Genomic DNA, 15,994 nt, shown 5'->3' on the forward strand with positions numbered 1-15,994 from the left:
CTCCGGCCCTTGGAGCTGGGTGACTGGGTGGTGTTTGTGGATGGTACAGGACTGAATTATTCATAGCATCCAATTAAAGTTTTATAAATTACTCTGCTTCCGCCGTGACAGTTCCCTTCTGCATTATGCATGTGTCCCAAACCATCGTGAGGGTGCGCATGAATGGCACAAAGAATGGGCACAATCCAGCCCAGAGTTTGGCTCCTCCTCCTGAGCCCTCTTGACATTGACAGAGAAGCCAAGCACAAGCTTATGTCTCTCCACTGGGTGCAAAAAAGGGCACTTCTCTCTGGATCACCTGCTATCTGCCGAACTTTCACGACGTTCAGGCTTCGTGCAAGTGCCCACAATGAAAGAAGCTCAGTAAAAAGGTAAAGGTAAAGGACCCCTGACAGTTAAATCCAGTTGTGAATGACTCTGGGGTTGCGGCGCTCATCTCACTTTACTGGCCGAGGGAGCCGACATTTGTCTGCAGACAGCTTTTCCGGGTCATGTGCCAGCATGACTAAGCCTCCTCTGGCGAAACCAGAGCAGCACACAGAAACGCCGTTTATCTTCCCACTGGAGCAGTACCTCTTTATCTACTTGCACTTTGACGTGCTTTCAAACTGCTAGGTTGGCAGGAGCAGGGACCGAGCAACGGGAGCTCACCCCATCGCGGGGATTCAAACCAGTGACCTTCTGATTGGCAAGCCCTAGGCTCAGTGGTTTAAACCACAGTGCCACCCGTGTTCCAAAGAAGCTCGGTAGGCAAGGCTTATATACATGGTTCCCCTTGCAGGGCCCTGAATGCAAGCCTGGCACAGAGTTTCGCCACTTCATGAGCCACCCTAATAACTCCTATGCGGGGACTATATAATAAATGAAAAGACTCTCCTAGTCAAAAGGAGGAGAGGAAGGTGGAGGAAGTGTCCAGATCAAGGGAAGTAGCAGTACCACTCTATTCTGCCTTGGTCAGGCCACACATAGAGTACTGTGTCTAGTTCTGGGCACCACAATTTAAGGATATTGACAAGCTGGAACATGGGCAGAGGACGGTGGCCCAGATGATCAAGGGTCTGCTAATCAAGCTTTATGAAGAATGGTTGAAGGAGCTTAGCCTGGATAAGAGGAGACTGAGAGGTGACAGGATAGCCCTCTTCAAATATCTAAAGGGCTGTCACATGGAGGATGAAGAAAGCTTGTTTTCTGCTGCTCTGGAGGGTAGGACTCGAACCAATGGCTTCAAGTTACAAGAAAGGAGATTCCAACTCAACATTAAGAACTTTCTGATGGTAAGAGCTGTTTGACAGTAGGATAGACTCCCTCAGAAGGTGGTGGACTCTCCTTCCTTGGAGGTTTCTAAGCAGAGGTCGGATGGCCATCTGTCATGGATGCTTTGGCTAAGATTCCAGCATTGCAGGGGGTTGGACTAGATTGCCCTTGGAGTCCCTTCCAACTATATTTCTATGATTCTACGATGGCCAACTTGGGTGACTTTAAATGAGGGCTAGGCAAATTCATGGAGGAAAGGGCTACTAGGCTATGCTCTAACTCCACCATCAGAGGCAATAAATGCTTCTGAATACCAGTTGCTGGAAACCACAGGGGTTAGAGGGCTCTTGTGCTCATATCCTGCTCACAGACTTCCCACAGCCCTCTGGCTCATGGGTAGGCAAACAAAGGCCTGGGGGCCGGATCCGGCCCAATCGCCTCCTCAATCCGGCCCGCGAACGGTCTGGGAATCAACGTGTTTTGACATGAGTAGAATGTGTCCTTTTATTTAAAAAGCATCTCTGGGTTATTTGTGGCATCTCTGGGTTATTTGTGGGGCATAGGAATTCGTTCATTTCCCCCCAAAAAATATAGTCTGGCCCCCCACAAGGTCTAAGGGACAGTGGACCGGCCCACTGCTGAAAAAGTTTGCTGATCCCTGCTCTGGCTGGCCACTGTGAGAACCCAGTGGTGGACATAGATGGGCCTGATCCAACAGGCTCGTCTTCATCACTACCTCTCATGGGTGTAAATGCCAGAGTTTATGTGCTGTGCAGAGCCCAACAAAAAATGTTCTCCTGCCCAGACCCAAATCACACAAGAACTTGCTAAATTGTGCCCTATATTTTTTGGTTAAGACTGTCTTCCGTTTTATTTTAAAATTATATTAGGTCAGATCTATTTCACTCCTTTATAGAGCTGGTTTGCCACACACTGAGACGACACAGAGCAGGGACAGAACTCTTTCTCTTTTAAAACAGAGGGATTGTAATATATTCAACATAAATTGTATGGAAATGACAAGAGCCGCTGATTCCAGCGCAACATGAGCTGGGGAGGGGGGAATGACTTTGCAATGCACATTGTTTTGAAGGTAGGAGAAAAGAACTTGGCATTTTAGTTCTACAGAGAAATCCTGACTTCCTCCGCTGGAAAGATGATCTCAGCGCTTATGCAAGCAAATTAGAAGATTGAGGGGAGCTCCTTTCCAGGCAGTTTTGTCGAATTTTCAAGAGCTGCTTGCACTTTTTAACACATGGGATTTGCAAATGATTCCCGTGAGTACAATTTCAGTGTTGGGGAAAAAAGATACACTCTGAGGCTGCATTGACATTTCATCAAGCATGGTGAGATCAAGGAAACAGAATTTGGGGAGGGATATTCACACACCGCAATATTTCACAGATCAAGGGACACTTGTCTGTCAAACCTAACATTGAATTAAAATCTGTCTCCCCAAACACATTAAAGCATTGAAATTACAATGCAATCAAAAATTGACAACTCTGTTTGTTTTCATTTTTGCGTAGCTTTCTAGAATGCAGGTGCAATCCTGTTTTGAACCTCCAGAGCAACCTCCCCAAACCTGTTGACCTCTAGAAGTTTTGGGTGACCACTTCCATCATGGGGCAACCTCAACTTGGTGGGAGTGGTCATCCAAAACAACCAGAGAGGAACAAGTTGGTGAAGGCTGGCCTAGGTTATACTCAAGGCAAATCTAAAGAAATGTAGTATAAACACTGACAACTGGGAAACACTGGCATGCGAGCGCTCCAGTTGGAGAACAGCCTTTACCAAAGGTGTCATGGGCTTTGAAGACACTCGAACTCAGGACGCAAGGGAGAAACGTGCTAGGAGGAAGGCAAATCCACACCGTGATCAGCTCCCACCCAGAAACCAATGTCCCCACTGTGGAAGGACGTGTGGATCCAGAATTGGCCTCCACAGTCACTTACGGACTCATTGTTAAAACCATGTTTATGGAAGATAACCTTACTTGGCTACGAGTGATCACCAAAGAAGAAGAAGACTGGTGGGCATCTCAGGGTACCAAAGAGGTGGTGGGAGTTCCATCTCCAACTCCAAAATTTATTCAGCTGATTTCCCAGAAAAAGGAAACTGAATTTTCAGAGATGGACATTGCCATTATGAGGAAGGGATAGTACATTCCAGATTTTTAATTTAGAGCACCCTTCCTCAACCTGTTGCCCTCCAGATATTTTGGACTCCAACTCCAATCAGCCCCAGCCAGCATGGCCAATGGTCAGAGTGGATGAGAGATGCCACAGGTTCCCTTCCTGAACATGTCTGCAGTATGCTTCTAAATACCAGTTGCTGGGAACTGCAGGGGGACTATAATCCCCTTCATTCTTGAGCATTAACCACACTTGGTCGGTGGTGATGGTCCAAAAGACCAGGAGCACATCAGGTTGGCAAGGCTACTCCAGAGGAACTGAGCCTTTGTCTCACGAACAACTAAGGCTGGTCCACAGCCACCTATTTAATGCACACCCAACACACATATAAAGTACATACCTGTAGCTTTCCCCAAATGATATTGTTAACTGTAGTTTCCTCCTCAAAGAGCTACAATTCCCAGCATTACATCAGATGCATGAAGGAGACTTCCCAGTTGGTCAATATCAACAGTCACTCAGAAAGAAGTGGGGCAACATCTCAATATTCTGCAACACTCTGCTTTTGACCTGAAAGTTGCTGTTCTTCAAGCACAAGGACTTCATAAGGAGACCCCAGTGTGGAATGGCTGAACCAGGACTTACCCAGCAGTTTGTTTCAATATATCTGGGCCTGAATCAAGACAATGGTGTTTTTGTTTCCCTCCCACTATAGGTTGCAATTCAGTCTACGTTGCAAAGCTAGAAAGATTGTACTCTTGCCACCAGTTATTATTCTTGTGACTGGGCATTGGGCATAGCTGTGCCACCCGAATTAGGAAAGGATCAAATTTGAGAACTTATGCATGCAAAGCGCATGTTCTACCACTGAGCTATCATCCCCTCTTGGGAAAGAGAGCCATGGGGCAATTTTCCAGAAAATTCAAAAAGGGCAGCGATGATCAACCATGTTGAAAATATTCAAAATATTACCTGTGCTAATACAGTGGTACCTCGGGTTACATACGCTTCAGGTTACATACGCTTCAGGTTACATACGCTTCAGGTTACATACGCTTCAGGTTACACACTCTGCTAACCCAGAAATAGTGCTTCAGGTTAAGAACTTTGCTTCAGGATGAGAAATGAAATCGGGCTCCGGCGGCACGGCAGCAGCAGGAGGCCCCATTAGCTAAAGTGGTGCTTCAGGTTAAGAACAGTTTCAGGTTAAGAACGGACCTCCGAAATGAATTAAGTACTTAACCCGAGGTACCACTGTAGTACTTGCTGTGGTTATGGATCTACTGCATTGCCAGGGGGTGGGCTAGATTATTTTTGAGCCCCCTCCCGACTCTGATTCCATGGACCTGTCCGTGGTTCTGGCTCCACTCAAATCTGAATGCCTAAATGAGCAGAGTTTCTCTGTTACCCAGGGCAGAACCAACACAGAAGTCAGGAGAGTGTTCTTGACCACCTGCCGTAGGTTCCGTGTGGCTCTATTACCTTTAATGGGATTCTTGATTGTCGGAATGCAATGGATGGCAATGTTAAGCCAGCACAGCCTGATTAGAATGCCTCGCTTTCTTTTCCTTTTCTCGCCATATGTTCCTATTTGTACTAGAAAGAGGGAAGGAAGAGCTAGGGATCTTCAAACAAGTTGCAGAACAAATGAGCTGCTTGAGTTATTATTCATCATTAAGGCTGTGCTGAAAGCAGCTCTCCCCAATTCATTTTCTCTCCCGGCCAAAACAGCTATGAAATACATTAAGAGGGAGAGGCTGTTGCCCCAGCTTGCTCTGCTCGCTAAACCCTTCACCAACTCCTTTGCCAATCCCAAATCTACTGCTCCTGACCAAACCCCCTCCCCTTACACTTCACTCACCCATGCATCCTCTCCCAGCTCACCCCACACTTCCCCACTGAGCCCAGTCCCTCCCTTCCCAGCTCACCCCTCCCCTCCCAACTCCTCTCACAGATCACTGCTCCCCTCCACTCCCAGTTCACCCCCTCCTCCCCTTCCAGTTCACCCCCTCCTCTCCTCCCAGTTCACCCACTCCTCCCCTCCCAGCTCACCCCACCCTCCCCTCCCAGATCACCCACCCCTCCTCTCACAGATCACCCCTCCCCTTCTCTCCCAGCTCACTCTCCCCTCCCAGCTCACCCATCCCACCCCACCTAGCTCCCCACCCCTCCCCTCCCAGATCACCACACTCCTCTCAGCACTCAGCTCCCTCACCCCACCCTCCCCTCCCCGATCACCCACCCCTCCTCTCACAGATCACTCCTCTCACAACTAAACACTCACCCCACTCGTTCCTTCTCCGTTCACCCCAGCCCCTCCTCTCACAGCTCATTCTAGCATCTCTCCTCATAGCTTGTTCCAGCCTCTCCCCGCTCTCTAAAGCGTCTCCATCCCCCACCACCACCACCACTGAACACTGTTATAGTGTGTGTGTTGTATATTACATACCTAGTTTCAGCTTTGGGGCTGGTGTGGAAAGACTCCAGAAATGTTGACATGGCCGTGACAGAGATGGTTGCATATGCACAGGATTCCTATCCTGGAGGGGAGCATTTCTGCCTGTTGTGGAGCAGAGGGTGGGAGAGCTTGGAAAGTGGAGGTCATCTTCCTCAATGCCATTTGGCAATAAAATAAAATAGAAATCCACCATGCTGTGCCCTGGGCCAATCAGCTCTGGTGGCTGGCCACCAGAGCACTGGCATGAAATATAGAAGAAACCTGAAGAAGACATGGAGATCCCCAGCCTCTATGTGGAGTAGGAAATAACTTTAGCTCGGTGAAGTCTACCCATGTGCCCATCACTAATAGAGAGGTCACAGTCAATGTTAGTCCTGCTCAGACCCATTGTGATTAATGACCATGAATAACTTGAGTTATTGGAGTTCATTGGGAACAATCTGAAATCAGTCTGTTGCATGAATTGGGCAAAGCATCCCCCTTCCTTTGTAAAATGTAAAAAATAATAATACTCCCCCCCTTTTTTCTTCCGGTTGCTCTATTGCTGATTCATACAGCAGACTGATTCCAGCTTTTTATCAAGCACCAGCCATGTGATTTCACTGGAATTCTGTTCGCCCCCTCCCCCCGTTGCCTTACCTGCCTGGTGCAGAAGCTTTTTATCATTTCCTCCAAGATAGATAAACCTGCTTTTAAAAGTTACTTAATTTCCTGTAGTCCCATCAGGCTGCAGGAAGAAAAAAGTCATTTTCCCCCAAGTTCGTTTTTTTTATTACTTAAAGAAGATTAATTTTGACATTTCTGCTTTTCTTGCGTTGACTATTACCATATCAAAGAACTGCCTTGTGATGACTTGTTCGCGATAAAAAAAAAAAAACCAGACCTTTTGAAGGCCTGTGTGGTCTTTGTACACTTTCTATTAATTGCTCACAATAGATTGGAATTCAGCCTAATGCCGGGTGCTGAATAATGTATTAGGCATCAAGCCAATTAGCATGAAGAAATATTACGAGTTGGGCAAGATCATCCATGACCCATTCATGCCATGGGCTTAGGTGGGTCAATGCCAGTTTCCATCCCGACATTTTGAATTATTGGGCTACGGCTGAGATAAATAGACCAACATTTAGAATCAGAGAATAGCACACTGCCTTACAGCCTAAGAACATAAGGAGAGCTTTGCTGGATCAGGCGAAAGGCCCACCTAGTCCAGCAGTTTCTTCTCATAGTGGCCATCAAGATGTCCAAGAGAATCCCACAAGCAGAATCTGAGCACTATCACATTCTTCCCACCTGTGACTCCCAGCTATCTTCTTCTTCTTCTTCTTCTTCTTCTTCTTCTTCTTCTTCTTCTTCTTCTTCTTCTTCTATCATTCATAGCCAAGAAAGCTATTGATTCATGGCATAACACTAGAACTTGGGGCCATGCAATGAAATAGAGAGTTGGAAGGTTCAGGACAGGACAAAAGGAAGCCATTCTTCACAAAGTGCATAGTTAGACTAGGGAATTCACTCCCAGAAGATCTAGTGATGGCCACCAACTTCACAGAGGATGAGGCTATTGATGATAACTGGACATGATGGCTATGTTCTACCTCCATCGTTAAAGGTAGTCTGGCTTCTGTTTGTACCAATAGCTGGGAGTCACAGGTGGGAAGTGTGGTGTGATACTCAGGTTCTGCTTGCGAGATTCCCATGGGCATCTTGATGGCCACTATGAGAACAGACTATTGGTTAAAGAACAGTTTCTACCCGTGGGCTGTGAGGCTGCTGAATGGAAGACAGAAACATTGCAGCTGATGTCCGGGGTTGGTGGTTGTACGACAGCACACAGAGTGTAACAAAGACTGGGGGGGGGGGCTCGTTTAATCTCACTGTAAACAAGTGGTACAGTGACAAAGTATTTCTATTTCTGTTTTTTTATATTGGTCTATGTGTACCTTTGGCTTGATCCAGCAGGGCTCTTCTTATCCTATAAGGCAGCCTTCTATGTTCTCATTCTACATATTGTGGTGTTTCCTAGGCATGAAGAAGCTCTCTGCCACAGCCTCTTCCTGCTCACTAAACCCTGTTACCTCTTCAGTTTCCAAAACCTCTTCCTCCCAGTCTGCTCCCTCTTCTCCCTCTGACCACTCATCATTGTCCCATTACCACCACAAAGCAATGCCACCCGCCCATAACTTGGACAGCACTCCAGAGTGATGTCATGGTCAGTGGTATCAAAAGCTGCTGAGAGGTCAAGGAGAATCCACGAGGACACATTTCCCCTGTCTCTGTCCTGACATTGGTCATCATACAGGGTGGCCAAAGCAGTTTCTGTACAAAAACCAGGTCTAAACCCTGATTGAAATGGATCTAGAAAATCAGTTTCCTCGAACGGCACCTGGATCTAATCCAGCTGGGATCTACCTATGTCCTTATGCTTGCATGAGGAGGGGGCACCCAGTAGCTTCCCAAACAAGCACCCAGAGGACAGCTCTCTCCGTCTAAAGGAATGTTAGCAAACAGACAGAATGTCTTGAATAATTGTCAACTATTCCATTTTGAGAAGGAAAGAGGAACTCTGCCAGCATAACCTCCAAGCCATTCTGGAAGAAGAAGAGAAAACAGTTTGCTACTGCTTCCAAATACTTAGAAACTTAATTCAATTAACGGCTTCCCTAAGCCAATGCTGAAATGCTGCCAAGCTCTGAGGAGCAGTTAAGAAAACCATTGGACGCAATTCGAAAAGGTCATGCGGCTCAGCAAAAGACTTTCGTTAACATCATCCTAATCCATCCCGATGGCCCAAACTGCCATAACACATTTTTAATTTGCTTTCCTTCCACCATTTCTTTTTCCAAAAAAAGAAAAAAGCTGATCGAGCTAAAATTGGTCGTGATGTTTGCTTTAAATGGGACCTGGTGGAAGCTGATGTTAACTATGATGAGGGATGAATGCAAGTAAGGAAATGAAACCAAGCCCTATGAGGTATGGTTGAGGGAGCTGGGTGTGTTTAGCCTGGAGAAGAGAAGATTGAGAGGTGATCTGATTGTTCTCAGCTGCTCCAGAAAGTAGGACCCAAACCAATGGATTCAAATTTCAAGAAAGGAGATTCCAACTAAACATTAGGAAGAACTTCTGGATGGTAAGGGTTGTTTGACAGTGGAGCAGACGACCTCTGAATGTTTTGGACTCTCTTTCATCGGAGGTTTTTAAGCAGAGTTTGGATGGTCAGGTATCAGGGGTTGTTTGGGGTCCCTTCCAACTCTAGACTACTATGAGTCTATTATTCCAATTAGGTAGGTCCACCTTTAAATATGAACTGAATCAAATTTCTCCCGAAAGCCTAAAGGTAAAGGCAAACATCCCCTGACAGTTAAGTCCAATCGCGAATGACTCTGGGGTTGCGGTGCTCATCTCGCTTTACTGGCTGAAGGAGCCGGCGTTTATCCGCAGACAGTTTTACCGGGTCATGTGGCCAGCATGACTAAGCCGCTTCTGGCGAAACCAGAGCAGAGCACGGAAATGCCGTTTACCTTCCCACCGGAGCGGTACCTATTTATCTACTTGCACTGGTGCGCTTTCAAACTGCTAGGTTGGCAGGAGCAGGGACCGAGCAACGCGAGCTCACCCCGTCGTGGGGATTCAAACTGCCGACCTTCTGATCAGCAAGCCCAAGGCTCAGTGGTTTACACTACAGCACCACTCGCATCCCCACCAAAGCCTAGCCAGACCCAATTAATATTCTTACTTATTAATAGTGGTTCACTATTATTAGAAAGGATTGGAAAACAACAGTGCAAGAAAACCAGCAATTAAAGTCCTCCCTTTCCTTGGGGGGCAGAAACTGACTTTCTAAAGGGGTTGGTGTTGATCATGAACTCCCCATAGTCACATTGAGCAGAAAGCAATTCAAATGGCAGAAACTGACAGGAGGAAACAGCAATTACTTTTGCAATGGTAATTAAGGAACCTTTGTTGGACAGGACTTATTTGTGAGTGAACATTATAGAACAGCACTGCTGTATAATATAGCACTATATTAAGAGCTGTGTGGAAACACTTAATTTCACTTAATTCCTGCTGACTGTAGAAATGCAATGTTAGCAGCACAAAAAAGGGCTCTAATGTGGAAACAGGATAACTGAACCAATCGACACTTACTCAGAGTTGCCCCATTAAATTATATTTTAAATCATCTCATGTTACTGCTTGATGGGATTGAGCTTGAGGTTGATAACAGGAAAGGTCCTTGAACAGATAATTCAACAGTCAGTCTGAGAGCATTTAGAAAAGGATTCGGTGATTACTAAAGCCCAGCATGGGTTTCTCAAAAATAAGTCATGCCAGACAAATCTCATTTCTTTTTTCTGGAGGAGTTGCAAACTTGGTGGATCAGGGGATTGCTGCGGACATAATGTATCTTGATTTTAGTAAGTTCTATGACAGCTCTGTTGCTTGCCTAGTTGGAGGATAGAGAACATCATGTGAGTGCATGTAGAAACTAGCCAACTGTACAAAGATTAAAGTTACAGTAGTTGCTCTGCCCACCATGGACATGTGACTTTTAGAAGGCTGTCCAGAAGGAGATATGGCCTGAAAGAACTTTCCCACGCATGGTCTGCAGTCTACTCTGCAAAACTACCATGCTGTAACCCTACAAAGGGAGTTTTAGTTCACACTGGATCCCCAAACCAAATGAAGACATACAGCGTGTGGAAAGGATTCAGATTTATTGCATGCAGCTGATCCAGTGTACAGGTCCAGACAGGGGGAAACCGGGTGACTTCACCCCCAAATGCAGAGTGAACAAAATCCTATCCCATCCCAAGCTGCACCCCAGAAAGCAAGTCCCTGTTTTGTGCTTTGCTTTGCAGAGAGAGGGAGAAAGAGAAAGAGGGAAAGAGAGGAGAGGAAAGAGAACTGTGATGGATGCATCTAGTCCTGGTGACATCCAGCCAATTCCTGAACATCGCTCTAAGGAAAGAGACGGGCCCACAAATGCAATTTAGGTAATGTTAAATAAATGACTGCATTAAGTCTCCTGGCAAAACATTCTGCTTGATGTGCATAGAGGGAAAATTCTGAGCATTTGAATAAAATGCCTTTCTCTCAAAAGGGATTGAGTTTGAAAATAGGCCACCAATAACCACGACTCATTATGCCAGACACACAAACTGTCAAGGAAATGGCGCTTGCGATTAAAAAGATGCAGAGGCTGTGCAGATACCTGGGAGGGCTTGTGATGGCTTCTTGCTCTCTCTCTCTCTCTTTGATGGAAATGGCATGAGCTGCGGTGCCTTGACCGAGGGAGCCATTTCCATTCATTTCTTTCAGATGTGTGTCTAAATGCCTCCAGCTGGACAGGTACAGTGAAACGACCAGATTCCTCTCTTATCTCCAAGGTACGGTGCTGCTTTTATAATTAGTATTAGGAATCACAACCTTCTGGACCTAAATCCACACACACACACACACACACACACACACAGAGGCTAGCAAACTGATAAATCTTGGTTTATACCTGCAGCTGGCAGACAAACGCTTGCGTGATCTCGGCTAAGCAAGGTTGAGCTATAGGGACAAAGCTCATATATTTTCTCCCTCGGTGTCTACCCTGTGAGATCCCACTAATCTCTGTTTTGTTATCACCTATTTGTCCTCTATCTTTTCAGCCATCCGTCCAAAAGCTCACCGCAGCAAGGAAGAGGGAGGGAATGGGGAGGGAGGGGGAGATTGTGGCAGCAAGAAACTCATATTTCTTTCACTTCAATTATTCCTGAGAGCAATGCTTTCTTCTTCTTTTTCTTCTTCTCCTTTTTGAAATGATAGAAAGAAACAGATGGGCAAACTGTTCCCAGAGGGAAATTAAAGATGATTGTATCGCATTAGGCACAGCGATGCAGGGAGGGGCCCAAGTGTGCACCTGAATTTTGTCATTGCGACATCCTGGCCAGCTTCGATCAGTGAACCAAAATGCATCTGCATTTCTCCTCATTTCCATTTCTCCCTGGATTTCGGAGTTCCAGTGGATGGTAACGATAATAATAAGAACATCACTGCTGCTGCTGCTGTTACTGCTACAGCAACCAACCAACAAATGATGTGTTGGTTTCATGCTTTGAAGTGGTTCAGGGTGCTCCATAAGCACATCAAAAGAACTCTGCTGGATCAGACCAGAGACCCATCAAGTCCAGCACCCTGTCCTCGCAGTGGTCCACGTCATGCTCATGGAAGCCCCAAACACAAAGAAGACATGAGCACAATACCACCTCTGGTACTAAAAGTACAGTGGTACCTCAGGTTAAGAACTTAATTCATTCTGGAGGTCCGTTCTTAACCTGAAACTGTTCTTAACCTGAATCACCACTTTAGCTAATGGGGCCTCCCTCTGCCACTGTGCTGCCAGAGCACGATTTCTGTTCTCATCCTGAAGCAAAGCAAGGTACTATTTCTGGGTTAGCGGAGTCTGTAACCTGAAGCGTCTGTAACCTGAAGCGTCTGTAACCCGAGGTACCACTGTAGAGCACAGCCATCATGGCTGCCAAGAGGCATTTTCCATGAAATCTCTAAAAAGCTTTGGAAGCCACCCACTTTGGCCTTCTTCTTCTTCTGACCCAACCACCCCCTGATCACTCCAACTTCCTACCTCCAGGACCTCCCAGCTCTTCCCTTCCCCAGCCTCTTCCCCGTTGTCCCACCACCAGGAACCAGAGTCTAAGTCCTCATCTTCCCTCTCCTTCCTGGGGGCTCCTGGGTGGGAGTTTTCCCACCACTCCTCCTCATCCAGCCACGCTCGGACACCCAGCTAGAGGAGAGCCCTGTACATTGCTGAGCAATGGGCTAGACAGGCCCAGAGAAGGATCTCGCCCCCTTTGATGCAGCCTTTGACTGCTTGGGAAGGATCCAGAGTGAGAGGCAGTAGGGGAAGGGCAGGGCCGGTGGTCAGCTTCAGCAATGTTTCAGCTACATTAAGATGAACCAGAGAACTCTGCTGTGTTATTTTCTGTTAATAAAAAGCTAATTGCATTCTGTGCTTCCTGTGCTTCTGTGCCCTGTGGTTGACCTGGGCATGCTTGACAGCTCCTTGACATCCAGGTAGTGCTGGGAAAGACTCCCTTCCTGGAAAAATGGAGAGCTTATGCTAGTCAGTGTAGGCCCCAATTGTCTGATGGCCCTATGTTCTGTGATAGGTTCCTCCATAGCTGTCAACTTACAGATTTGAAAATAAGGGACCTGCAGCTTCACCTGTTCCAGGCACTCCAGTCTTCCTGTCCTCCTGCAGTCTGGTCAAACTCATGCTGGTAGCTTCGAGAACACTGTCCAACCAACTTTGTAACCAGAGGTTCAACTGAATAGAATCTGAATCACATTCACCACAAGGCCTATGCAGCCTCAACTTAAGATGGCTCCCCGGCCTGGCTTTGCACTGCAAAGTTTGCAGCAGCACGTGCAACAAAACGGCGTCCAGCATTCAAAAACCCCCTCAGCTTGCATTAACTAACCACACACAAGGCATTCAAGCTCCACCCCCCAGTCCTTCTTAGACTTCTTATTGGGTGAGCAACACAGCCAAGCAACACAGTTGGAGCCTCCCTCCTCCCTGGCCGACAGGGAGAGAGGGAGAGGAGCTGCTTCCTTTGAAATTTAAGGGACATAATTTAAGGGACATTTAAGGGACATCCATCAATAAGGGACAGCAGCGGGACATGGCGCTGGAATAAGGGATTGTCCCTTCAAATAAGGGACACTTGACAGCTATGGGTTCCTCTGTGACACCTGAATAAGAAGAGGTCCTGCTTTTCCTGTTGATGCCCCCAAATGATCACTTACACTGTTGTGATTTGGGACCATAACCCCCATCCCCACCCCACTCCAGATAACAAGGAAGCTGCTTGGAGAACTGTGAAATGTAGCAATTACCAGATTTCTGCTTAACACATACCTCCCAATTACATTAACAGCTTACTGCTGTTTGCTCGCTGCCAGCCTAACTGCGGAATCAAGGTATTCATTAGCCACACTCAGACCTTCAAAACGTGTAGAGCAAGCAGCATGGGGTGGAGGAGCAGGATTTTGGCACAAGGCAACCCACGCAGATTCTACTGAAGATCAGACCAGAGCTGGAGTATGCACAGCTCTCTCTTTCTATCTGATTGGGGACCCTGGGGAGTAAAACAGCCTTCCTGGCAGCATTTAGAGAGCTCATGCACATCATAAAATTGTAGAGTTGGAAAGGACCCATTTATTCCAACCCCCTGCAATGCAGGAATGACAGCAAAAGGTTCCCTGAAGGATGGTCATCCAGCCTCCAATGAAGGAAAGTCCACCACCTTCTGATGGAGTCTGCAGCACTGTCAAACAGCTCTCACTGTTAGGTATTTCTTCCAAATTTCTAGTTGGAATCTTCTTTCTTACCATTTGAATCCATTGGTTTGGGTCTTCACAGCAGGAGAAAACAAGCTTGCTCCATCTTCCATGTGATGGCCCCTTAGATATTTGAAGATGGCCACCTCCTTTCACTCTCCTCTTTTCCGAACTAAACATACCTGAGTCCCTCATCCATTCCTCATAAGGTGTCAGGCTTCGGGGACTCAGCTTCCTCCCCGCCCCCTTTGCTGTAGATAAGCAGGACAAAGCAAAAGGAGTTGCTTACCATTTAAAGAATCTTTAAAGATCACAGCAAAAAAACCAAAGCATCCATTTTCAGGAGGAAGGTGTTCCCAGTTAAGGTTTCCACCCACTTCCCTCCTAGTCACTTCAGCGCCTTACAACATGATCTCACAACCACTGTGCTTTTTGTGTAGCCACCTTATCTGCTCTACATGACCTTGGACTGATAGGCTGGGCACTTTCCAGTGAGAGAGAGTCTGTTAGCTCTCTCTCTCTCTTCCAGTTCTTCTTCACTTTGCTGTTCACCCCCTAGTTCAGCGGTTCTCAACCTATGGGTCCCCAGATGTTGTTGGACTACAACTCCCATCTTCCCTGAGCTCTGGCCTATCTAGCTAGGGGTGATGGAAGTTGTAGTTCAACAACATCTGGGGACCCACAGGTTGAGAAAAGCTGCCCTAGTTCATCCCAACTTTTGTCTTCAGAACTATGCCCCTCTGCACACCACTGTTCCAAATCTATACTGCTCCACTGCTCCTGGGCAGCTTCGGGATCCTGGTCAGAAGCAGGGGGAGGGGGAGGCTCCCACCATTCCTCATCAGAGCAGTACTCCGCAGCCTGGTCTCTGACATAAGGCTTGGTTTCCAGATCCTTGATCATCTTGGTTGCCGTCCTCTGTACATCTTCCAGCTTATCAATACCCTTCTCAAACTGGGGTGTCCAGAGCTGGAAACAGGACTCCAAGTGGGGTCTTGACAAAGTCAGAATAGAGTACTACTATTATTCCCTTGATCTGGACACTATGCTTCATCTCTGGGGGACCTTCAACTGAACCTTCATAGGTCACCTTCCATTACATTCCTCTTTCCTCATGACACATCCAGCAGCAACCTCTACATATGTTGACCTTTTTTAAAACAAAGAGCTGTAGGTTCAGCGAAATTAGGGACACTTGAATTCATTTCCCATCTAACCCCAGTTTATTTAGCACAGGGGACAGGAACAGTGTGTCAGGAGCTCGTCCTACACTCGAGTAGGACCCTGGTAGAGACACATGCCCGACTGGCATGTTCTCTCCCTCCTGGTTGTTCGTTCGGGAGCTTCAAAAGCTTTCTTTTGCCCAAACATCACAGCGACCGATGCCAACAGACATCAGCGCACTTAAGGATCCGCAGAGTGTTCACAGGTTGCGTAACAGACCTCAGCAACTCAGTATTTTGGCTAATCTACTTTATTTACATATAAATACACATGGAGCACTGCAACATGCCTCCCTCTCTCGCTAGCATCAGACAGCAAAGAGACAATAGTCCCACTTCACGGAACACAGTAACACAAACATCCTGTCTCCGTCACTTCCCACTTTGTGGAGTCAAAACATATACCGTCATGTGATAGACAAAAATCCCATGACTGCAATCATGGAGTAGGAATTTTAACACAGTGCAGGCTGGTCTATTAGGGCAAATGGGATGCTGTCACACTAACCTCAGTCCGACCTCAGCCAACCCCCCCCCCCCACTTTTCTGCTTTACCAGGCCAGGAAGTCAGGGTA

This window comes from Podarcis pityusensis, assembly GCF_964106645.2.
Source record: "Podarcis pityusensis genome assembly, chromosome: 14".
Lineage (NCBI taxonomy): Eukaryota > Metazoa > Chordata > Lepidosauria > Squamata > Lacertidae > Podarcis > Podarcis pityusensis.